Genomic DNA, 27,384 nt, shown 5'->3' on the forward strand with positions numbered 1-27,384 from the left:
CAACAGTGTTAATTTGTTAATTTTGGCCATTGAACTGTAACTATGGAAGAAAATTCCATGTTTTGAGGAAATATCTACGCATTTAGAGGTAAAATAGTATCATGTCTACAACTTACTGTTATGGAGTTCCAAAGAAAAAATTATATGAATAAACATATAGAATTATGTACATATATGTTGGGGCGCCTGGGAGGCTCAGTCGGTTGAGCGTCCGACTTCGGCTCAGGTCATGATCTCACAGTCCGTGAGTTGGAGCCCTGCGTCCGGGTCTGTGCTAACAGCTCAGAGCACAGAGCCTGCTTCGGATTCTGTGTCTCCCTCTCTCTCTGCCCCTCCCCACTCATGCTCTGTTTCTCTCTGTCTCAAAAATAAATAAACGTTAATTTTTTTTTAATTTAGAATTGTGTATATGTATGTGTATATATAGATGTTAAATAGATATGAATGATAGACAGACAGAGACAGAGGCAGAGAGAGAGAGAGGATGAGAATTTTAGAGGACTCTTGGCAAAGAGTATCCAGGAATTCTTCACGCTGCTCTTGTATTTATAGTAAATCTGAAATTATGTCAAATAAAAAATTAAAATAAACTCCTTTGTTAGTGAGAAAGTACTTAGACTCTGTCTGGCTTTTGTTTTTCAGGCCTAATTGTAATAAATGTCTCTATTAGATTTATTTCTGAATAACAGTGCACATTTATATTTTTCCCCATGTAAGCATTTTTCAAACTGTGAGCTACAATCTGTTAGTAGGTTATGAAATCTGTTTGGCTGAATATGACCAGGATTTTTAGTGAGCTAGAATAAAAGAGGGAACATAAGATGTATCGTACTTTGTATACCTAAGTATTTGTCTTTGACAGTTATATTAGAAATATATATAATTATATGTATATATTTGTATGCCTTGAGTCTTGATGTAAAATGTTTTTCTCAGTACAGTTCACTATCAAAAAAACAAATGAAAAGACTGAAAATATTGCACTTTTTTTTTATTCCTTGCAGTTTACCTTCACATGTATGCATATAAGCATCCAATTTACCATACATCAAATTCTTTCAATAATCTCATAGTGAACACCTTCTGTTTCTCAGGTACCATACTGATGATGGCTACTCTCATAAAACTTGTCATCTCTTGTGGTCTCCTCCTCCTCCTCCTCTCTCTCTCTCTCAGAGTCAATCTTGCCTGCTGGATGAGTAAAAGCTAATACATCTGAGAAGTACCCAACAATGATGTGAATCCACACTACAAATTCCAGAATATGCATTTTGGGGAAAGATATAATTCTATATCATTTATCCTGGTAGCATAATTTTCTCATTTTTAAGTTATTTATCTAAAAATTGTGTTTAAAAACATCAATGCCTTCCATAACTTGACTCTGGGCACATGTTACAAAAATGCATAAAATAATGAGCTAACATCAAGAAAACACACACAAAAATATTCAGGAAAAACCAATTGGGATTAGTTTCAATAATTTATAGAGTTATTTTGTAATTATGTGCTTCTGTATAAATATACTTATTTAGATAAATGTGTCTAACCTGAGTTTTGAGGCAATGATATCCTAGCTTTCTCTGATCTTGTCATGATCAAAAGGTCAATTTCATTTCTCTCTCACCCTGGACAACTTTCCCTTAAATCATAATCTCTACACTGGTAATTTAGTTGAAGAATGATATAATTACTCCATTTCAAATTGCCTTCTGTAAAATAAAAATCATGGGCTTAACTACAGTTCTTATAAAATGAAATAATATATTGATTGACTTTAAGGATTACAGATATTTAAAGTTAGAATTGTCAAGGAACATTTTGGTGAATTTCTACCTCTAATTTCCCAAGCATTACAAAGCATGCTTACTATAAAATCATGCTTTTTAATAACTTATCTATTTGAAATATAATCAGGTTTTCCAATAGTATTTTAATAGGCACACAGTACAAAAAGTAAATGCATGCAGAGAAGAAAATTGTTATTTGTGACAAATTTAACACCTGTAATTAAAAGTCCACTAAAACTGGTAATTCAGTGGGTCCTTATGCCCTACTGTTTTCTCTTATTATATCAAAATGTAATCCTTCATTGTAATTTGTACTAGTTTTTAAATACAGAAGACTATGTAGAAGATGTAGAACTATAGAAAATAAAATATATTAAAAAAACAAGGAAAATAGTTATCTCTTTTTTTTTTTTGATATGACACACTGGGATTATATATATCAATATTTTTGTGCTTCAGCCAGGCCCAGATGACTTTCAGACGTTCTGAATTAGACAAAAACTCCTAGGATAAAGTCTAAACCATTTACCAAGACAAGGAGCCTCATAAAATCTGGTTTTAGGTAAATTTTAGAGTCATTTTCCACCATAATCTCATAAATATACTATGTCATTTCATAGTATACTATGTACTCATAGCATACTATGTCACTTTCAACCTCCCCTATGCTTTCATATCACCATGCCTTTGAACATGTTGTCTACTAAACCATTAACCCCTAGCTACCTGATCATGCTTTAGGACAAAGTTGATAAAATTTCCCCTTTCTGTCTCAGCACTACCTTCCCCTCTTCCCCAAAAGATAATTCTTTCTTCCCTCTCCTCATACCTCTTTGCTCACAATTCTTTTTTACATTGTATTTTAGTTAATGTATTTTACAGTAGTCTTTCCTATTATACCATCATGAGCTTTTCAAAATGTTCTCCAGCCAGCCAGTCGTTATTTTTGACCTCTAAGAGTATACAATTACATCTGGACACAAGCACAACTGTCAATTGTTTCTGAACAAATGGTTAATGAAAAGCAACAAATACCACAGGAAAATACAAAGAATTATCAAATCCCCAATAAGAGTAGTAATTTTTAGCCCCTTGCTTGTTCAGATCATGAAGGAAGTGATAACTGAGTTGGGCATGAACAACAAAAATGTTATGGAACAAAAATGATGACAGGACGAGGATTGTTAGTAGACAACAAGAAACTGAAAGAACCAAGACCTAGGAGCCTAAGTGTGCTGGCCACAAGAATGTGCTACAGACCTCCAACTGTAAGGATGGCAATAGGCTAAGGGCTCCCAGCTGCTGCCTCTGAAATCCACTGCAAATTTGCACTATGGCCATACTACCTCCCATGTCCTGCTCCCAAACAATGACTGAACACAGAGATACTGAAGCAAATCCATTCTCAAGGAACACAGGACTCCTCTGTAGGCTGATTCTGGCTTGAGGACTCCCTACAGCTTTACCTAAATCCCATATAGGGTGCTTCTGCCCAACCTCTCTCTCTCTCTCTCTCTCTCTGTCTTCTTCACTTACGGTCAAACTTGTAGAAGAATCTGAGGTTTCACTCAACCTTACTTGGCTCCCTTCTTAATTTCTCTTACACGGGCATTTCTTAAAATCTTTCCATTTTTTTTTTTTCAACGTTTATTTATTTTTTGGGGCAGAGAGAGACAGCATGAACGGGGGAGGGGCAGAGAGAGAGGGAGACACAGAATCGGAAACAGGCTCCAGGCTCTGAGCCATCAGCCCAGAGCCTGACGCGGGGCTCGAACTCACGGACCGCGAGATTGTGACCTGGCTGAAGTCGGACGCTTAACCGACTGCGCCACCCAGGCGCCCCAAAAAATCTTTCCATTTTTTAAAAGCTTAATTATTTATTTTTGAGAGAGAGAAAGGTGGGGGCAGAGAGAGAGGAAGAGAGAGAATCCCAAGCAGGCTCCATGCTCAGCATGGAGCCCCACATGGGGCTTGATCCCACTACTGTAAGATCACGACCCAAGCCCACATCAAGAGGCAGATAAAGCCACCCAGGAGCACCCCCCACCTACATCCTTGCATTTTTAATCCCATTTTAGCACTGGCTTCTTGGAAGACCAAGACTAACACACAGAAAGAATATAGTGTATATATGGCTAATTGATAAAAATTAAAAGTGGAAGAGCAAACTGGGACTTGATTATTGAAGACAACTAGTCAGTTCAATAGTTTGCCTCAAGGCAGGGTAAATCTTAATTTCCTAAATACAAATAAAACTGTCTATGTAATTTGTAAAATTCACTGGTGAATTGCTTCATAGCTTAATCATCTTTCACATTCACTGGAGGTCTACACTAAATCCCTTATTGTGATTTAAGATCATTTCTTCCAGTTCAGGTGTCTGTGGAGATATGTTACAGCCAAATATAGAAATACTGAATTAAATATGTGAACTGTCACTTCTAACTCGAATTCTTTCTACAAGATTCTGCATACACCATCTTGTGTGGCCATGGGCCACCTTTAATGTTTGGTTAAATAGAATTAGGTTTATTAATCTAATCTCACATGGAACACTTGTTTTTTATGACTGAAAAAAATGACTCCCCATTTGCAAGCAGAAAAATAAGGTGTGTATGTTTACTTTATGGAGGCTTTTATGATTTCTAATAGAAAGGAAATCATTTTTTCTATTCTAAAGTATTTCAAAGACTCTGCCTTCTACTGACCATGAAAACCCAATCTTCAGTTATTTAAATTAAACATAGTATTTTATCCAATTTAAAATAATGGATATATATTTTTTCTGCCCAATATCTGAAATATGAGAGATGACTGTGTGGAGGAAATGCTGCTATCTTTCCAGATCTCTGTGTGAATAAAATAGAGGCATTTGTCTGACTGTGATAAGCACACAGTCTGGTCCAGATTCTCCGAGTATGTAATTCAACATGAAAAGCTCCAACAGCAAGACTTACCCATCTGCATAACACTTCAAAAATGGTGATGTACTTACCTAAAATAGAAGGAGAGATGACATTAGTGACATTCATCACAGCTTAGACATATAGTGAAAAAACACATTCTAGAAGGCATTCAGAGCATCTGTTCCCCTCACCACTGCCAGACCCAGTTTAAGGCTTTTGTTTCTAACACAACAGGCCAGATGGTGGTGTCTCTCTAAACTATTCAAGTTTACTCCAGCACACTTCGTAAGTATCTGCTCAATAAATGGTGAAAGAGATTATAACAATCAACCAGCCAAGCACTATGACTTATTTAATAACAGTAGTAAGTAATAGCTATTGATTTTTTACTTGCCTGCCAAACCCAGTGCAATACGCTTTATGTGCATTTACTCTTCAGAAAATGGAGGTGAGGTAAATACTATTATTATTCCCACTACAAAGGTGTTGTAAATGAGGCTTAGAGAAGTTCATTAACTTGCTCAAAGTCACACAGCTAGAAAATGTTGGAGCTGGGATTTTCATAGGTTCTCTGACTCTAGAGCCCAATCTCACAATCTATGCTATACCACCAAAACTCAATGTAAAAGATGCATACTACTATTGGTACTTTGTTAAATGATAAAAATACAACTAATACAATTTTAAAAGTTGGAAGAATGACCAATTCCTGGTACTTAGCAGCTGCTGAATAATATTTGCTTAATGAATAAATAATAGCCAAAAGGATGTTACTAATGTTTAATAAATGTACTCAGGTTTTACCCCAACACAACAAATATTTGCACAACAGAGACTCAAACGTACAAGTGATTTCTTCTGGCAGATGGGCCCTACCCAGGGCTTTATTATGCTGATTACCTAAAAGGAGAAGTGAATGCTCTTAAGGAGAAAGATGAGGGATGAATCCAGAACAAAGAGCCAGGGAGCTACAAGAAAAGGATGGAATCCTCAAATCCTCAAATGGCATGTTAGTCTAAATATAAAATCCTCCAGCTGCTCAAGAAACAATTAGCAAGCACCATTTAACAGTTGGGTTTTCTTCAGATTTTTGGTCAATCTTGTAGAGATTCTTGATTAGCAGCAATATGTTAAAGAAAGAAGTAGCTGAGGAAGGAACAGAAACAAGGGGACCAGTTATTTGAGATAATATAGTAAATTGAAAAAATAAATATAAGAAATACCTGGGTCCTCAAATTCATAAAGAAATAACCACCAACTTATTTCATGATTTAATATCCAGAAACTTAATTTTTTTATATATCTTTTTTTTATGTTTATTCATTTTTGAAAGACAGAGAGAGACAGAGCACACGCAGGTGTGAGGCAGAGAGAGGGGAACACAGAATCCGAAGCAGGCTCTAGGCTCTGAGCTGTCAGCACAGAGTCCAACGCGGGGCTTGAACTCACAAACCATGAGATCATGCCCTGAGCTGAAGTCGGATGCTCAACTGACTGAGCCACCCAGGCACCCCAGAAACTTAATTTTAAAAATAATTAACACCAAAAATAAATTGTCCTTTAGAAATGCAAATTTCTATTTCCATAATCTGGCAACAGAGTAAAATAAATCAATGAAACAGGAGGGCACTTCACATAAATATCCAGTGTCTTTACCAAATAACTCAATTTTAGTATGTTTTATGTTAGAAACATCTTCATTCACACCTGTGGATATTTTTCACTGTTTTTCTCAGCAACATTTGTAGATTATCAGCATCATATATAGATTTATAGATTTATATAATGGTTACTAAAGTTAAGCTCCTCCCTCAAAAAAAAAGTGACAAACCTTAAAAAAAACCATTAAACAGTTTGGTTTACTTGTTTCAAGGTCAAATTAGACTTACATAAAAAAGACGTCACAAATATCTGCAAATTTTAGTGAAGTGAATATAATTTTATTCTGGGCTCACTGTTCACCCATAAAGATAATTGGACTCAATGTAGTTACAAGGCAGTTAAAAAAGCGTGTTTGGTTCCATCTTGATAAAGACTCTGGAGAGGGTCCACAGAGCACAGTTACTGACCTGTATGTTAGACAAGACCTGATGGGGTGTACTTGTTGAATAAGAATGACAGAGCAGCAGGGGCGCCTGGGTGGCTCAGTCAGTAAAGAATCCTACTTCAGCTCAGGTCATGATCTCACACCCCTTGAGTTCGAGCCCTGCATTGGGCTCTATGCTGACTGCTCAGAGCCTGCAGTTCAGAGCCTGCAGTTCAGAGCCTAGAGCCTGTTTCAGATTCTGTGTCTCCCTCTCTCTCTCTGCCCTTCCCCAGCTCATGTTCTCACTCTGTCTCTGTCAAAAATAAATAAACTCAAAAAATTAAAAAAAAAAAAAGAATGACGGAACAGCAGTTTTTCTTTATCTACTTCTGTGTGAGGATACTAAGTTTCTAGGAAACATACCATCACTCAGTGAGCGAATAAAAGAAGAGCCTAAATAAGATTCAGTTTCAGTAAACCTGAAGTATTCTATGGATTAGGATTTATACCAATGTTCTACTGAATATTTGAATCAGTTCTAAGAGATAAATGGTAATGAAAATAAGACATCAAAGTCTGCTGTATTGAGTGTTGGGGGAAGGAGTGGGAACTCAAATATGGATTGTATTTGAATTCATACTTGGAAAGAAGAATAGAAACCTTCAAAGGACAGTTATATTTATTCATTAGGCAGAAATTCTTCCAGCACTAAGTTGTCCTTCTTCCCTAACCAATCCCAACCTCCATTTCCAAATCTATTGGACAATCAGCAGTTTCTTCAACAACAACAACAAACAACAAAATCTGCATTATCTTATGGAAAGTCTTGTCACTTAGTTCAGGAGCTCCTGTTCCTGTGATCAGCGTAGCTATTCCTACATAAAGTAGGTACAGGTCAGAAGAATGAGATTTATGCCAAAGTGGTCTTCTGTGCTGGGAGGATGGTTAAGTAAATTTGAGGTGAAGCTATTATTCATGGTTTACTCCATTTCTGTATCTGGTACTGTACAGTGAGCCCTTAAAGAATTTTTTTTTGAAAAAGGAAGTCAACACATTCATACTTGAAACAACTATTAAATGATGCAAAACAACTTATAATTAAATGTAAATTACATGGTAGAGATATTAACTGCTAGAGGAATTTAAGAAACCAGAAAAAGATGTTTCAGCTGTTGTGTGGGATTAGAGGAATATGCTATAATTGGGTGGGAAACCATCAAGAGAATTTTTGGACCTCTGATATGAGTACACAATCAGTACATGCTCTTCTCACCAGGTCTCAAGTAAAGGATTCCCTAGAGAGATTTCAGGATTACTATGGGGGCTGATTAAGAACCTGAACTCAAAAGGCTTGCACAAGGGACCATGTACCTACAGTGATATTTGGGAAGCAGGGCCAAAGAGTATTCTGCCTTCCTATGATCTTTTGTTCCTACAAATCACAGATAATTGACTGACAAGTAACAAGAAACATAGGTAACAGGCTACTTCTTTTAATATTTATTTTTGAGAGAGAGAGAGAGAGAGAGAGAGAGAGAGAGAACATGTGCAGGGGATAGGCAGAGAAAGAGGGAGACAGAGGATCTGAAGCAGGCTCTGTGCTCTCAGCAGAGAGCCTGATATGACGTTCAAACTCAAAAACTGTGAGATTATGACCTAAGCCAAAGGCAGACGGGTAACAGGCTACTTTTAAAGAAACATGATCACATGGTATTACTGGTAAATTTTGCTGAAGGATGTTCACTTATTCACTCAGTGTCAATCAGCTCTGTCTCATGAAGACACAGAAATGCTCCTAGTCACAATACTTTGAAATGGTCTTAATCCCCACCCCTGATTATGTACATCCGAACTGATTATGTACATCCGAAAATCTTGGTTTGCAAGCATAATTTGTTCTGGAAGCATGCTTGTAATCCAAAGCACTTGTGTATCAAAGTGAATTTCAAGAACCATTGGCTCAGTTGTGATCATGTGACATTTGGCATCACTTCCTACAGGTATTGTAAGATACTGACGGTTTACCAAGTTAAAATTTTTCTTGGAAATGTTTGCTCATCTTGTGGAACACTCACAGAACAAGCTACTTGCGATCCAAGGTTTTACTGTATACTGATTTATATCTAATCCAATTTTAGAAATCTCCAAGGTCTTTAACCTTCTAGGACCATCTTTTCCTTTAAAGTTCAATGAACAGCTCACACCCCTATCTTAGATTTATCATGGAACCCAAACATCTTTTATGTCATCCATGAAGTCACTCTATGTTTGAAAACCAAACAAAAAAATGGAACATTTAGTTCCATCTAAATTAGAGGCTACAGCTAGCAAGCCAATGGAGTTTACCCATCTATTCATACATAAACTGTTCTAGGCACTGGAGATAAATCATTTACTACAACAGACAGTGTCTAAATTTATGGACTTATATTCTAAAAGACGAGACATCCATTAAGCAAAAATTTGTGTAACTAAATAATCATCATTATGTTAAGTGCTATAAAGGAGGCATACAGAGGACGAAGAGAAAAGGTAACAAGGCGACTTAATCTCCTATGGGCTGTTAGTAAGGCAAACCTAAAGGGGGTGGGTGAGGAAAATGGGAATGCTTCTACATTTTAGGCATTATGTTTATTCATTCAATGAATGTTCATCAAGTGTTACTATATTCCTGTACTATGTGCATCCAACATATACCATCTCATTTAATCCTTATGACAAACGTATAAGGGAGGTTTTATTATGCTCATTTCACAGATGAGAAGACTGAAGCTCCGAGAGATACAATATCTAGGTCAAGATCACACAAGTTGTGAGACAGGATTCTAACCCAGACCTATCCAGGATTTCTCCATATCAGTCAGGAGTCAGGCAATCTGTTACCAAGATCTCTACTATTATGAATTGAGATTATATATTTATTGAAAGCAACAGCCTGAGAAGGGGCTCAGATGTGAGTACTAACTGAATCAGGACAGGCTTATCTGGGCTGGAATGGCCTAGGATTCCAGCAGGAATCCTAGATCCAGTGCGATCTAGCCTTTGGTCCTACTTACCGTAAAAAATTTTCTTGTTCTTATTATCTTATGCAATGAACAAATATAGAAGGTCTATAGACATCAGATGCATTGCTGTGAATAGTCCTTCTCTTAAGAAGCTCAGTCTAATAAGGACTCAAACCCATAAATAAATGGGAGTTTAATATGGCAAATGCTATGCTACTATTACAATAACATGAAAGAACTGCAGCCCAGTGGAAGAGGCTCCTAATTTCGCCTGAAGGCTTCTGAGAGGAATTTCCCTTTGACCTAGAGATGAGAGAGGAACAGCAGGATGCTAGGAAAAAGAAGGGGGAAGATTAGCAGTCTCTACAGAGAAAGGCTGCCATGTTTTTCAGAGTGTGAGTGGTTGGCAGAGGTGTGTTAGGAGGGAAATGGCTTTGTCTCCCTTTAGGCAGATGACAAAGTAATTAGCTTTACTTCTCACTTTTTATTTTGTATGGATCTTTGGAAAGTTGACAGTGCTGTGGTTTACTCTTCCCCATGGGCCTTTAGAACCATCACAAGGGGCGCCTGGGTGGCTCAGTTGCTTATGTGTCTGACTCTAGATTTCGGCTCAGTGATGATCTCACAGTTCATGGGTTTGAGGCCCCTTTTGGGCTCTGCACTGACAGGGTGAAGCCTGCTTGGGATTCTCTCTCTGTGCCTCTCTCTCTCTCTCTCATTCTCACTCTCCCTCACTCTCAAAGTAAATAAACTTAGATAGATAGATAGATAGATAGATAAACAAACCATCACCATCACCAACATGAAGGGTAAGGCAGAAGGCCAGAAGCACCATATACAAGCATACTCAACTCCTATCACAAGAAACCTCATCTGGGAAAGGATTTGTTGTTTGAAAACATTATAACACTAAATGTAAAAGAATACTAGCATACATATGGTGCTTAGAGATATTTTGGATGTACTGATTTATTTTTTGAGGTTGGGAGATAGCAAGAACATGAAGTAATGGAAATTGCTTTATAGTCTAAAAGCAAATCTATTTAGAGCAAAACCATAATTACACACATAGCTTTTGTGACAGGGATAACAGCACCACACAACATTCTACTTGTGAAGATCCACATCAACAAGAGTTTGATTTAATGAACCACCTTCATTAGCACAGACTACCACTGGCTCATCCAACATTTAGGTAAGAAACCCAAACTCTGTGTCTCTACAAACTACAAACCACCCTGGCAGTTTCCCTGAGAGTACAGGTTTCACTTGGCACTTGGGCCTGAGAGAGTCCTCAAAGTGGGCAATTGTTGGGTATGCTGTGCATTTTGCACCTTTCTATTACCACAGCCTACATCAGGCTCAAGCAGAACAGAAGGGCTTTCAACGTCAATGGCTTTTACCATTTGAGATCTTGAAGCAGAATTTCTTAACCCATTCATTTCTGCTATTTCTCAGTAGCTGAGAAGGTGTATGACTCTCATTAGTCTGTAAAAAAATTATAGTTTCATGAAATAATCAGAAGGAGATATGCTAAATTAACAAATGGATTTTTTTTAAAGGGAGAAGGGAAGGTAAAGAATCAGAAGTACTTGTCACAGTTTAATACACTAAATAGGACAATAAATTGTAACTATATAGCTAGTGGTTTTAAGTATTGCAATTTTTTATTTTATTTTTTTAATATTATTGTTTAAATGTTTATTTATTTTTGAGAGAGAAAGAGACAGAGTGGGAGTGGGGGAGGGGCAGAGAGAGAGGGCGACACAGAACTGGAAGCAGGGTCCAGGCTCTGAGGTGTCAGCACAGAGCCCAATGCAGGGCTTGAACTCACGAACCACAAGATCATGACCTGAGCTAAAGGTGGATGCTTAACCAACTGAGCCACCCAGGTGCCCCCTCAATTTTTTTTTAATGCAAAATATTAACTCTTCTAATATCACCTCCCAAATTTATATAAAGAACACCAATAGAAACCAAACTCACTGAATCTCAAATCCATTTTAAAAGCACAACATCAACTTTTCCTTTTCTCCTTGCAACCGTCTCTGAGCTATCAGAAAGGTGATAATGGAGTGGAAGTTAAGAAGATAAGCTTTAAGGGATGCCTGGGTGGCTCAGTAGGTTAAGCGTCTGACTTCAGCTCAGGTCATGATCTCACAGTCTGTGAGTTTGAACCCCGCGTCAGGCTCTGTGCTGACAGCTCAGGGCCTGGAGCCTGCTTCAGATTCTGCGTCTCCCTCTCTCTCTCTGCCCCTCTCCTGCTCATGCTCTTTCTCTCTGTCTCAAAAATAAATAAAAACATTAAAAAAATTAAAAAAAACAAACAAACCAAGATGGGCTTTGGACCCAGAATGCTTGGTTTGCAAACCTGAGCACCCAAGAGGCAGCAGCTATCTGATCAATGATGATGGCGATGATGACAGCGGTAATGACTGCAATGAATTCAACAAAAAGAGGAAGATGAAGACGATGATTTGGTGATTAAAGGTCAGTGGGGCTTGTCTGTGGACTGATTTGTGCCATTTTCCTGATAAATACTTAAAAACCGATATACAGAACAAGAGATATTTTGCATCTCTGTCCCTTCCAAGCTGAATCAAAAAGAAATATGTTTTTGGTTGTGGTTTTCAAAATCTTCCCAAGGCCAGACTGATCAATTAAGTGTCACTATATCCTGTATTTAAATCACCATCTACTAGTTAGACCCAATGTAGACAGTCTACCTCCTGAGAGAATCTTAACAGCTTCTTCTGCACAGGGACTACAGAGTATTGATCAGACAGCCTCAGGCAGACTCCCTGGAGCTTGTACAGACAGACTTAATCTAATAGTGGGCAGAAATCCCAATAGCAGCTCTGTAGGAATCCCTGGTCACAAATTTCAATACCCTGCATCAGGAAGTTTCATAACCATTACTGAACTGTACCCGGTGGCCCACTGGGAATATGTAGAAAACTGATAAAAGAGAGAACAAAACATTTGGAAGTACAGGGATGAGTGATTACAATCTCTATTGGTTCTGATGTAGAGTGAAATCATCAATTAATTGTAAACATACTAATATAACTTTGCGGTAGTTGGCTAACTTAGAAAATCATTTTCCATTATTATATCACTTTATAACATCCCAATTTGGGCAAAAATATCTTTGACATGTTTATTTTCATTCTATAAATCATGCCACCAAGGTTAAAAAAAATGAACACCACCACCACTTAGGTACTTTATTAACAATCAAAATCAAATAAGAATGTAACTTTGCAAGATTAAAGAGAAATGGTCATCTCTTGGGGCACCTGGGTGGCTCAGTTGTTTAAGTGTCCCACTCTTGATTTTGGCTCAGGTCATGATCTCAGGGTCATGAGATCGAGCCCAGCATCAACCCTTGCTTCAGGCTCCATGCTTTTGCCATGGTGTGATCAATGTGGTTAATGTGGAGCCTGCTACTGATTCTCTTTCTGTCTCTCCTTCTCACTCTGCCCCTCCCCACATCATGCTCTCCCTTGCTCCCTCCACCTCTCTCAAAAAACAAAACAAAACAAAACAAACAAACAAAAAACCAAAAACAACCAAACAAACAAAAACAGAAATGGTCATCAAATACCAAAAATGATATGGGAGAAAAGAATCACTAGATGACACAAATACATTTATATAAAATACCCAATAAATGAACAAAGAAGGAGTATATAAATGCACAGGCGGTGTTTGGGTACATATTTATACTTATTTGTCTGCTATATTTCCCACCCTCCTGTTCAATAGAACTTCCATCCCCTTACTACCTTCAGAATTTACTCCGCCTGGTCCCAAATCTCACTTCCTTCTTCTGTGTCTTATTTCTCAATTACCAGTAAGTATTCATCAAATGACCTGCCCCTTTCTCCCAACTGTACTCATAAAAAATGCCAATTATATCTACTAAACATTTATGGAATTAGCATCCTTCTCTCAATCTCTAGAGCTACTAACCTAGCTCATGCCATGTGATGTTTTGCCTGAGCTGCAGTAGTGGCCACCTGTTTTTGTTCCCAGCCTCCAATCCAGTCCCTTGCATGTTTATTCTCCGTTTACCCTCCAAGATATGACCTTGCCCAACCACTGCCTGGAATACTTCATGGTTCCAGGACAAATTCAAAGTCCTTAATCAGGCACACAAGGTCCCCAGGGCCTGGTCTTTGTTTATTTCTAGTTTCAGATCTTGTCAATGATCTACTTATCATTGTCCCTTTGTCACACAAACCATGTCTCACAAACTGCACATCTCTGCCTCTGCTCTTCCCCTCCTTCTGGAATCTCTACTTCTCCCCTCAACTGCACACTCACTCTTTAAGACTCAACTGAGGTCACACCTTTTCACCCCAGGTTAGGTCCTGCTCTTATCCACTCCCGTAAAACCCTATACATATTGCTAATCATGGTTCTCACCACATACTTGTCCTGATAACCTATTTAAATATCTGCCCCTCCATTTTAACTCTTACAATCTGAACTCCTTTGGATTGGGTTTTATTTGTTATTTATTTATGTTAGTCTCTCCCGCATCTAAAACATAGTGCATACATATAAGAGATTTGTTAAGTGAGTGAGTGCTTAAGTGAATGGATGCCCTTCTCTAGAATAATTAATACTGAAAAGCAAAGTAAACAAAGTGGAGAAAATGCCATTCCAGGGAATTCAGGAATGGGAGATGGGGGGTGGGGTGGGTGGTGAGGCTCTAGGACACATCCCTGGGAGTTTTGCAATTAGGGGGAGTCACATGGTCAGATTAGAAGTGCTTGTTCTGGAAAGCTAAGTCTCCATGAGGAGCACCTAGGGAGGACACAGGACCAGCAAGATGACAAAAGGCTGTGTCGTGTGTGATCAATGTGAATATTCCTCACAACACCTGAAGGTTTAGTAAATCAGTCAAATCCACCTGTGTTACAGGTTCATGGGTTTCTGGTGAAAAACAGCTCAACTCTTGTACAGCTTTGTGTCCATGTTTGAGGATGTGCAGAGAAAGCATGAGGATGTAGAATGTGATCCTGGCATAGGGAACATGGCAAAAGTGACTCAAATGTCTAAGGAACAAGAGAGCCCTACCTAACAGAAATATGACAAAAGAGAATTAGATGGAAAGCTGGAGGACAGACACATTCATACCTCAACAGCAATCTCATCTGTTTTTGTATTTTTATGCATTTATCAGTTATAATATGCCTAAAAAATCTGATGGTGTTGAAGAAGAATGAGAAAACAAAATGACTATTCAAACCGTACCCCACAGTTTCCATATATGAAAAGTGAGCTTCTTAGCAGCCAATATGAAAAGAGAACACAACGTCTTAAGCAGCTGGGAATTACTCAAAAGACATGGGACCCCGCTTGATACTGAGGCGTCAAGTAGAAATGTTCCCTGGGTCCTCAGAGGGAAAACATTCAGAAACAACACGCGATAGCTTTATTTTAATGGTTGTGTGACAACAAGGGGAAGAAGTTTATTTTGGAAACAACCTTTAAAATAATCATGCAAAACCCTCATGCTCTTGACTACAAATGTACATAGAGACATTCCCTCCTATTAACCGCAGATGATTGTCTATTTCACATCGCATCTTGTATCTCAAACTGCATACTTGAGTCTTGAGACACAACTGTCAATAAAAGAAACATGTCTTATTTTAAAAAACAAACTTTTTATTGTCCATATCCTTGGTTACTTTCAGACAAGAGTTCACACATGGTTAGCATCACTTCCTATGGTGGCAGCAACTCACACTTCAAAGAAGCCTCATCAAAAGAAGGGACGGTACGTGTGGGTTTACAGAGCATTACAAGTTAATGATAACTCAGAGAGGCACCATGTAGCTTCAACTTGAGGAGGAATTTTCCCTTGGCATACTGAAGGGGGATCTGGCAGTGTTTTCTTTGTCCCCAGCCGACTTCTCAATGAAATGTCTCCACTTTGCACCCTTTGGGTTCAGTTGTTCAACTGGTTACAATTAGTTAGATGAGTAACTGGTCGAACAACTGTAACCAAAGAGTACAGATTTAAGTGTTGAGGTCTACCAGAGAGAGGTTGGCTAGTGGCGATCAGCAGAGCTCTGTCTGTCCTCTTCAATGTTTGCATGAACCACTTGAAGCAAGATGCATATTTTTAGGAGAAATTCATTGAACATTGTTTCAGTATCTAGTATTTGCCTGCTATTGTGGCAGGGACTAAGGGTACTGAGAAAACTTCATTTATATGTCCCTGATGCCACGCTGGGGAGTGAAAGAGACAGAGATTATATTACACAACAGGAAATTTAATGCTTGGTCTCTATCTAGAAAAACTTGAATGAAGAAAAATATTTCAAGGAGTGGGAAGGAGATACCTACCCACACCCCAAAATCTATAAATGTCCCATTAACATAAACATTCAGTCATTGTCAACACTGTGGAGCATATCCGAGAGTTACCTTTATTTAGTTAAACTCACTCAATAGTACATAGGCAACAAGTTAACATGTCTTATTTAATAACACGAACAAGAAAACAACAGCCCTGCCTCATTAATCTGAAAGCAGAGGGCTCTCATCTCCCCAAGGCCTAGGCTACTCCCTGACATTAATTTGGATACTTTGCAAAACTCATTCTTACAGGCACCAAATGGTCATTTATTATAATTAATGTGCCATGTTTAATGAGATCCTCGCTGTCTGTAGTAGTTACTCCATTCCCTAACCACCTAATATTCTTGCCATGGGACAGCCTTTTGCATTAGGCACACCTAGCTAATTTTGCCATCTGAATGTCGTGAATTCTTTTTCAATTTTTCAGTGTTGACTGAGACCTTCAAGAGTTCCCAGCACTGTGCTTGGAACTGGGTAAAAATTGGAGAAAAGAGAATTAAGTTCCTATTCTAAGAATCTGCTAATCCACTGGGTTGCTTTGCTACAACTCATAAACCCAGAGTGATTAACTGTTGGGTATTTTCTGCTGTTAAAAAAACTATTTTTTTCTCCATTCTAGTTATGCATCAGCAGTGAACATTTACACAAAGACCATGTAGTGTCCGTGAGCAAGGCATTAAGTGAAGTCCAACTCTGGGCTTAAATGATATCTCTCAGGGTTGAGACTAAGTAAAAATGTACACATAAAAGGATCAAAATCCAGTTTACATGTGGAATGTAAAAAATGGAACTATAGTAGCCAGTTACTTCAAAATATTTTCTTTGTAACATATATGTCTTTCCATAAGAATTCTCTTAATTTTCTAAAGCTCTGTAGAACTTCATATTTCAACTACAGATATTAGTCAAAGCTGTTTAAAACCAGGCTTCCCTTATTTACAAAAGGCAGTTTTTACAAGACAACTATCAAGAATAAACACAAAAAGAAATGGAAACTTTTCCATTTCTAGCAATTTGCCAGAGTAAACTGGCTGTGTACTGAACACAGCTGTTTCTGTGAGAGATTTCTTCTGGTTTGGGAATTTAATATTGACTGTGCTCTTGTGACATGAGTGTAGTAAAGGAAGGATTGTTCTGGGCTTGATAAGGGAGACCAGAAATAATTGCTCCCATGGGTTGTCCCCTGTTTTGGTAGCCAGACTCTAATCTGGGGCCTCCTGGTTACGAGCCCATCAATTGTCACATCAATTGCAAACAAACAAAATATTCTAGGACTTTTCTTGCCATCCTCCCTAACCTGAAGAAGACCCAGACCCAGCTGGGAGACAGTTCTGAAGATGAAGTTGAAGGCAGGAAGACAAACCTCAAATTTAAACACAAGAAAGAGTCTCTTATTCTCTACACTTCCCACTTTTCAACCATTGAAGGCTGTTTCTCACTGAATTCAATGCTTGGAAAAGAAAAACCAAGACAGTTTTCCCAGGCTGTGGTACATATACCTTCTTACACGCTTAGTTTTTGGTTTAATAGCAATAATAATAACATAAGATACTTTTAGCACATTATTTAATAAAATTAAGACAACATTTCCTCTAATTTACCCAGAGCCTATCTGGATTATTGACAGTTACATTTTATCCACTGCTTGATTTTGTGCCAGAAATGGTACACAGGATTGGACATATTATGGTATTTATTGTTCCCAACAGTTTGATAGGCTAACACTTGGCCTAGGAATCCAGGGATGTCTACTTATCCTTTGTGGGATGAACTATTCAAAAGGGGGAATTGTAGCTCAATGTTAAAAGTCAGTACTGCAGAGTTAACTGGCCTATATTTGAATCCCAGCTGCATGGAGTTGAGTAAGTAGCAAAATGAAGATACCAGTATTATCAAACTTTTAGTATAATTCAGGAGACTAAATCTGACATATGTTTCCTTGACGCATCTCTAGACCTATTCTGGACCTCTGGGACCCTTCCAAAGATCTCCCATGTCTGTAAACCTGCAGAAATGAAATACAGACCTGGGCGTCCCCAAAGATCCCAGGGCCTTGAAGGTCAGCCAAGTGGGTTCTCGGGTTCTATTTACTTGCTATGAATAATGTTCCTCACCCAAGCTGATCCCTTTACAAAAGTTCGTTGCTGTTTCTTTTTCTGAAGCTTCTCTTGGGGCCAAAGGTGTGGCCAGTGAGGATTTTGTGATTATTTGTGCTCCAGTGGGTTGCATTCTTTAGATCATGAAGTGACTGAGTTGGGCACAGGGATCAAGGACAATTCTTTCAGCCAGGAGCTTAAGGCTAACTAACTTGGCACAGGCCCATCTTCTGCAGCAAAATCGGGAATTCAGACAATTAAAAGTTAGGATATCAGAAACAATATGATTGAACCAAAGAGCTAAAGTAATGGAATCCTGACATTCTGTGCTCAAGCTATAAGGGTATCAGGTATAAGAACTAGAAATATCTCTTTTCTAGGCCAGAATAAACATAGCTCTACCTGACTTAGGTTTTTCTCTCAGTGTGGCTCACAGAGATTTCAGGGAGTTTACCAACTTATTTAGGAATGGTGCTTCATGGTTTAGGAAGAAATGAACTCCAGAATGCATCACTTGCTTCCAAGACATGACTCACACCTACACAGATATTTTCAAGAAGGTAGAGCTAGGAATGGGAGTAGGTACGGCACAAAATTGTACCATATAGAGACATAGGTCCTTGCCCTTAGCTCTCTCTCCTTAACACAGACATATACACATTTGGTGAAATAATGTCTCTAAATAAATATTACAAAGTAGAATTTTCAAAACCTAAAGAAGACAGTACGCATATCAGTGATTCTCTGTTAGTTTTGATTATGGACAACAAAAACCAAATTGGATCAGTCATAATGAGAAACTTCAGATGATAACAGTAATATGAACATGGTACCCAGTAAAGCTCTATAGGAGAACATCAACAAGACAGCAGGAACTAACCCCATAAAGTAGCACCTCAGCTTTGTTAGAAAACTTTGTTTTCTATTTACTGATGCAATAGCTTTGTTCTCTCAACAGCTTTGTTCTCTAGACAGCTTTGCTTTCTGTTTATTGATGAAATGCTTTTGTTATGATTAGTAACATATTTTTAAAGCCTGTACATCTCTTTAGCTATACATGAGGGTGAGACATAGCCAGAGGCGTTGATATAACTCTCTTCAGCTCCAAACAACACAGTTCATGTTCAGGAATACCAAGTGGTAAAGCAATGAGCTGATTTTACACCTCTTCTATGAATTAATTATTCAATTCAAAAACCATTTGTTAGACTACTGTTCATCTAGGTCCTGGGGAAAACTGGAGATAACAAGATACAGTCCTCGCCTTTAAGGAACTCCCAATTTCATGGAAATTCATCCACAAGCTGGTCACTTCCAGATGTTGATCTAGTTGCAGGGCACAGCACGTTCTGACCCTTTGGGCAAATTGAACCCATAGCCTGTTTCTGAAATACGATTTTAATGAAACACAGTTGTGTTCATTAGTTTACATATTACCGTGGGCTCTTTACATGCTATGATGACAGATTTGAGTAGTTGTGACAGAATACTTATGGCCCCCAGAGCCTAAAATAATTGCTAATTTGGCCCTTTATAAAAAAAAATGTAAAAAAAAAGCTCATCTACCTATGGTCTCATGATTAATAGAATTTATAAGTTTAAATTAGACCAAATATTTTCACAATGGGACTAGTCACAAGATTAAAACCTGTGACTCTAGTGAAAAATACAAAATGTTGAACATGGATTTTGTAACTAATATGGATTTTGTAAATTATAAAATATAAATTAATTTATAAATTATAAAATATTTTCTCATGATAAATTTATTGAAGAAAGGAGTTGGTTTATATATGCTGCTACAGAAAGATATTAAAGAGAATTTATATGTTAAAAAAACCCAAGGTACATACAATATTTATAGCACATTCTTACTTATGTAAAATAAAAGTAGGTTTTTAACTACACATACATGTTTTACATTCATTGACTATTTCTTCAAGCTGTATAAAATTAGTAGTTTTATTCCTAAACAGAGACACAGGTACCACTAGAAATGTTTATCATGTTGCTAACTAACCTGAAATAATGTATCTTAAAGTATTTCAGCATAAGTAGTGGGGTGTGTGTGTGTGTGTGTGTGTGTGTGTGAGAGAGAGAGAGAGACAGAGACAGAGACAGAAAGAGACAGAGACAGAGAGAGACAGAGACAGGGAGAGTGTTAGTTTTATTTTTCATCTTAAGGGCATTCTTTGACATCTGAAAAATCTCAATATTAACTCCACACTACAACCATGGCTATTCAAAAAAGCATGAACTATTTGCTATCTTGAGCTATAACTAAAAGATTTGTTAATTCACATAATAGTCTTTAAAAGTCATTTTCATATTGAGTGGTGTTAAAGAAATGTGGGTCGATTCAAAAACTTCACCTTTACCAACAAAGAACAAGGATGTATGAATCTAAATGGTGTCCTAAGCCTGGGGCTGTAATTGGGTCTTGTGTCCTGTTATCTTAAGTGGACTCTGTCAGCTAATTCTGATCAGACAGGCAGTTAATCCTTCCTGAAGAACACTGTCACACCAGTCTGGCATTAATATTCCATGCAAAACACTTATGTCTAAGGGACAAAGAACTGGGAGTGTATGAAGATTATGAAAACAGACTGCATGGCAGTTTGTAGCTCCTTGATATCAACAGCTTGCCCATAAATCACAATTCTATTTGAAATTTTCTTTCATGATTATATTATTCCTGATGACTTGGTTCTGAGGAAAAGACCTGGGTACCTTCTTCTCTTTTCATTAGCACATGCTATGTTATTCACCAAAAGAACATTACAGCTATAAAGGGTTACACAGCGACTCATTTAAAAATAAGTGACTAGTCTTGATCAAAGAGGTATTACCTAAGCCTCAATTAATGAATGTTCTACTTACTTCTACTTAGGACATGAAGGTCACCCTGGCTATAAGTCAATAGCACTGGCCCCATAGTCTTCATTTATCACTGGGCTCACTCACTCTCTTTTTAATCAAGAACATCCCCGAATATGTATTCAGCAACAATAATGCTAAGGCTTATCTGATGTTGAAAAGCTGTGAATTCAAGGGGAGAATCATAACATTTTGGTCTAGAAAGATGTTTTAAATGGCATCTATGTCATCTGTCCATGCTACTCATCATTTTCTACAGGAGGAAATGGAAATCGATGGAAGAAAAAGAACTTGCCTAAAATGGCTAAGCTAGGGACTAACCAGGATCAGAGCCCTTATTTACCTCTCAGCCTTTTCCCCTGCAGACCTAGGAATAAAAATTAATACTGAGGAAATAAGGAAATGTGTTTAATACTTCCAGCTAAGGACAAAATTCCTAGGAACTCTTCTCTCTATAAACAGAAAATCTAAACTCTTCAAAAAAAAAAAAAAAGGCTCCTCCTTTGCTGCAACACATGCTCTGAACTTATTTCAGGTTGGAAAGCATAACAATGATTCCTGGGTAGTTTTATGAAAACAGAATTTTCTGTAAAACAAATTAACTTGCCAAGGAAGACTATGGAACTTGAGAGAGGAAAGGGGCTACTGGTGCCAAGAGTCTGGTACACTGCTGAGAAGTTTCCAGACAGCAAGGAACACAGCGGGGAGTAGAAAAAAATGGAAATGATAGATGAAGTTGCTCTTCAAACACAAACTTGGTTTCTGACAGCTTTTGTTGAAAAATGTGGGAGACGCTGAGCAGAAACATTAGTGCAGAAGCAGTCCAGGGGCTCAAGTGCTCAAGGCTCTTCACCTCGGTGTAAATATTGCAACTTCCTCTCATCCTTCTACTGGAGAGAGGAGGATGAGCTAGGAGAGCAGCAGTAACTAGAGAGGCAGCTTCTAATTGAGAATTGTTCAGTGGAATGCAGAAAAAGCATAGTTTGCTTGGATCCCAACAACCATTTCTTCAAAAATAAAGGAAGTAATAACCATTAGCATAATGTTAATACAAATCCCAGGCTTCAATTACTTTAGACAGAGCTCTGCAGGAGATCACCTAAGGGAATTGTGGGGAAAAAGGAGGCTCCAATCAACTGCAGCAGGTTTGCTGATTCCTTTCTGTGGGCACAGCATGGCATTGAGTGCTTTGGGGATTATTACTGAAAGAAAAGATGTGCTTTCTTTCCTTGAGAGCTTCTGAATTTGGATGGAACAAGGTAAATACATGCAACTGAACACGTCACAAGTATATAAACAATTAAACAACTGAGCAGAGCTGTGCCGGCTCAGTACTGAGGGAAGTGCGAAGAATTCAAGTGGAGCTTGAGATAGAGATGAGACGAGAGATTTTATAGAAAACTTACCTGAGTTTTACCACCCAGAGGGGACCTTTCCAGTTTAACTTAAAGTGCAGGAGAGGATTATACTTATTATGAGAGCAGGAAAGTGGGAAAACCCATCCTTTAACACATGATGGAAGAACCAACAGAGTATTCTGAAACCTCCATGTCTAGAGAGAGAATACTCTTCATCGAAAATAAGATGTGGGGATTCTTGAAAAGGACAACCCTAAATTATGCACATAATAATTCAATGGGAAAGTCTATTACACCCCAAACTCTCAAAGTCTCAGTAACACAATTATACATTTTCTTATAACAAGGGAAATTAAAGGCTAATATAAAGTAACAAAAGACAGTATTTACCGTAATGTCAATCTTAAAAATGAAGTCATAAGACCCAGTCTAATTATATATTTCATAGATATCAGCATTGTTAGTTTAAATCCTATAAATGTCATATTCCGACTAACTTCTATGGGGGAAATATTCTATATGTGTAGTTCTAAAGCTGTTTTTGCGAGAAAGAAAAACTTGTCATCAGTATTTCTATTCTGATTACTTTTATATTTAAAAGTTTATAGGGGCGCCTGGGTGGCGCAGTCGGTTAAGCGTCCGACTTCAGCCAGGTCACGATCTCGCGGTCCGTGAGTTCGAGCCCCGCATCAGGCTCTGGGCTGATGGCTCAGAGCCTGGAGCCTGTTTCAGATTCTGTGTCTCCCTCTCTCTCTGCCCCTCCCCCGTTCATGCTCTGTCTCTCTCTGTCCCAAAAATAAATAAAAACGTTGAAAAAAAAATTAAAAAAAAATAAAAAATAAATAAAAAAAATTAAAAATAAATAAATAAATAAATAAAAGTTTACATATCCTACTTTTAATTATCTCAGAAAGCAATGGGTTAACCAATAGCTACCCCCCAGGGAGCACTGACAGCCCCAGGCATCAGATAAAATTTGTATGTAGTTTATAATTGCTAATAACAGTAGCCTAATAAAGCACCATAAACGTAAGCATATTTTACAGACCAGGAAACTAAGGTGCAGAAAGTTGATGTAATTTGCCCTTGCTCACTGCTAATCACGGGCAGAACCTCCAAGTCAGAATGTATCTATTGCCTCTCAGAGGGTTCTCCAGGGTCTTCTCTGATAGGAGTTACAGATGAGAAGATAAGTAGTTCCACTCTGCTATTCTTCTGTAGTACATGAAGTATCTCTCACGCTAAGTCTTTTCTATGGGTGTCTTATCAATGTTGCTATGTCTTAAGGAATTTTTTTTTTTTTTTTAGTAGATTCTCACTGACTACATTTGGAAAGTTTCCTGCATTCTGACAGATCATACTCCCAGGAAATTCTTCTTGATAAGAAATCTTTATTTTGTCCCAGCAATTCTCATAATTGCTCTTAGTATCACCCCTTATTTCTCTTTCCCCTGAAGTGTTTATCCTCTTTTAAAACTAAAGTAACTAATATGTCCATTCATTTATTTAGCCAGGCTGTAAATCCTCTTCTGTTGCATAACCTTTCAATTATTTCATCATACTTTCTTATGCTCTTTTCACTCCCTCCAAATTGTCTGCATTTTTCCCCCACCAGGATGGAGCTGCTGTGGTTGAGGCTGTACCTAAAAGCTGGTCAGGAATCACAAGCAGAATGGATCATTAATCACTTGCTGCTACCTACCCACACTTTCTAGTTTGTTGGTTTGTTTGTTTGTTTTGTACTGTTTTAACCTAATACAAGCTTTGTTCTCAAGCCTTCAACACAAGCTCTGTTCTCAGGCCTTCATCAATGCTGAATTAGTGCAGGGGTTTTTAATTGATAGCATATTGTTTATATATTATACATCTTTCTTCTTTTGTATATTATGGATACATTACTTCTTGTGGTATCTCAACCACAGAGAATAGTTGAGAGAAATGCTTAAAAAGCGTACATGATGTTGGGGCGCTTGGGTGGCTCAGTTAGTTGAGCATCCGACTTCGGCTCAGGCCATGAGCTCAAGGCTCAGCTCATGAGTTGGAGCGAGCCCTGTGTCAGGATCTGTGCTGACAGCTCAGAGCCTGGGACCTGCTTTGGATTCTGTGTCTCTGTCTCTCTGCCTCTCCCCTCAAGCCCCCTCTCCCTTTCTCTCAAAAATAAATAAACATTAAAAACAATTTTTTAAGCTTAAATAAAGTTGACATTTTACTCATTAGAAATCCTCACAAAATTATCTTGGGTAAAGAAGAAACAGCCAAGTGACATTTGACGATTGTTTGTGGACTCTTTCATCAGCTTGCATTTTTGACTGCACTGTCCCTTGTAAATTATATCAAAATCAAGCACATTTCCATCAGGTACTTTTCAATGTTTTCCTCAGTGACTTTGAATTTGACTTCTGATACTTGGACCTGCTTTAACAACATTCAGATAGTATAAAATTACTTTTTTCTACTCCTTTTAGGGTATAGACTGCTGCCAGGAGGCTAAAATCAGATGGGGCTAAGTCTTCCTGAGGCAGAACAGAAGTAATGAACAATAAATTCCTCTCTGTCTCCAACTCCATCTATTTCCACTATATTCATTCTCTTTTCATAGTCTCGTAATCTTTTGCTGTCTTTATGGTTTCAATGATCTCATTTTGTCTATCTGTTTTTTCTGCCGTCTCTCTCAATCCTTCCCCCTTGTCTCTCAATCCTCACATATCAGAAAGCTGCATTAATACAAATACACAAATAACTGTTAACTTTTAGATACCTAATTTTTTAAAGAAAATTCCATTTTTTATGTTTCTCATTTAAACCTTACTGTTGTTGCTAAGAATTATAACAGGATTATTAACCTACTGAAACTATCCTGCCCAATAAGTAATGATAAAAACGGATACACTATCCAAAGAGCTTTAACTATTTTTAGAAATATAACAGCACCAGGATATGTTTCCTATATGGTTGTTAACAGAGTAAGTTTAACTATCAAAGAACTGTACATAAAATTAATTTCACAATTACTGAACCTAGAAGACCGAGGTTCTGAGCAAGGGCCTAAGATTTATGATTCAGTGTAATAAAATTTGTGGACCAGACTTGTGTTTTCAGAGACAGGGTATGTGTTATCTACCTTTGAAGTTATAATTATTATAGATAAAGAAATAAAGATGACAATTATTTAAAGAGTTTCTGAGAAAATAGTTCAGTATTAATATTTTACTGTACACTGTGGGATATTTAGTGACTAAAGCTACTTATCAGGGGCATGTGGGTGGCTCAGTTGGGTAAGCATTGATTCTTGATCTTAGCTCAGGTCATAATCAGGCCAGGTTTTGAGTTTGAGCCCCCACATTGGGCTCTGTACTGACCCTGCAGAGCCTGCTTGAGATTCTCTCTCTCTCTCTCTCTCTCTCTCTCTCTGCCTCCCCTGCTCATCCTCTCTCTCTTTCAAAATAAATAAACTTAAAAATTATATTAAAAAAGCTATTTATCATCTATGAATTTAAACTGCAAATAGTTTGGCATGGATATTGTCAATCTGCTTTTTGTCCTTCTGTGTCATATGACTACATTTTAAGAAAAAAGAATAAATCTATAGTACTACTGTTTAAATTAGATGCAAGAGCTCACAGAAAATGGTTAAGGAAAAGATATACCACTGTGCTATCAGTAAAAAAAAAAAGGTAAATAATTAAAATAATAATGACAGAAATCTCATCTAACTATTGTATAGTGACAATATAATAAACAGATGACTGTCACACACTGACTAGGAGAGACTAAACTTAGACATTTCAGAGTGTAATTGAACATTACATGAGATAATCAGTAATCCTATGGGCTCTAAGACTCAGAAATTCCATTTCTAGTTACGTACTTCACAGAAACTCTAAAAATGTGTGCATAAGCACACACGACACTGGTGGTCACTGCAATAGTCATTCATTTATTCATTTCATACATACCACTGACTGAACCATGGGCCACTGACTGCACAGCCCTGTGTGCTTGAGATCATCTCTGAGCCTGAAACAGACCATTCTCCACGCCTTCAACGGCATGTTCCAGGGCACTGTTTGCAATACTAAAAAGCTTAGAATGATCTAAATAAACATCAATGAGGCAACAGACAAGTAAAATAGTGTCTAGTCATAGAGAAAGAAAAATCCTGTTGAGTGAAGAAAGTATGCTGCAGATACTTGCATGATATGTAATTTGTGTAAAATTTCAAACCATATAAGATGTAATATTGTGTGTGTGTGTGTGTGTGTGTGTGTGTGTGTAAAAGCAAAATAAAACTGAATAGGTCATATACTCACTAATTGCATAATAGTGGTTGACTGCATAAGGGTAACAGGAATAGAATGCAGAAAAAAATTCAACATTATGTATAATTTTTAAAAATAAGTGTGACAAAATAATAAAAAAAATTGATTCTAACTGGTCTACATGTATGTTTTATATATTAATATTTGAATTTTTTGTATTTTTAATATTTTAAAAACTATTATATCCATAAAATTATATTTGTAAAATCATATATAACCACATTTTTATAACTGTCTATAAGAGAAACTTGTAAAAACATTGATTCTACAAAGAATGTAACCTAATTAGTTTATTACAGGGTGACTGAAAACTTACAGCATCAATAGCATAGTGAGCCAATTAAGATGAATTTTATAACAGCTAAGTAATTAGTATACCATCAAATCAACTACAAGAAATAAACATGTAGTAGTTGGGTTTCTTTTTGTGTGTGCTTTGTTTTTTGTTTTTACTTTTCTTTTTATAAAAGGAGCTATAGCATGAGAAGGGAGTTATAAAAAAGGACATAGGGAAAAACACCCTTTAGGTGTTTGCCAGGCATCCCTGCCTCACTTAGCATCCAATATCCCTTAAAACAATGGAAATAGAAGGACATGTTTAATGTTCAGCCTTAGTCCTGCCTAAA

The sequence above is a fragment of the Lynx canadensis genome, chromosome A1, assembly GCF_007474595.2.
Source record: "Lynx canadensis isolate LIC74 chromosome A1, mLynCan4.pri.v2, whole genome shotgun sequence".
Taxonomy (NCBI): domain Eukaryota; kingdom Metazoa; phylum Chordata; class Mammalia; order Carnivora; family Felidae; genus Lynx; species Lynx canadensis.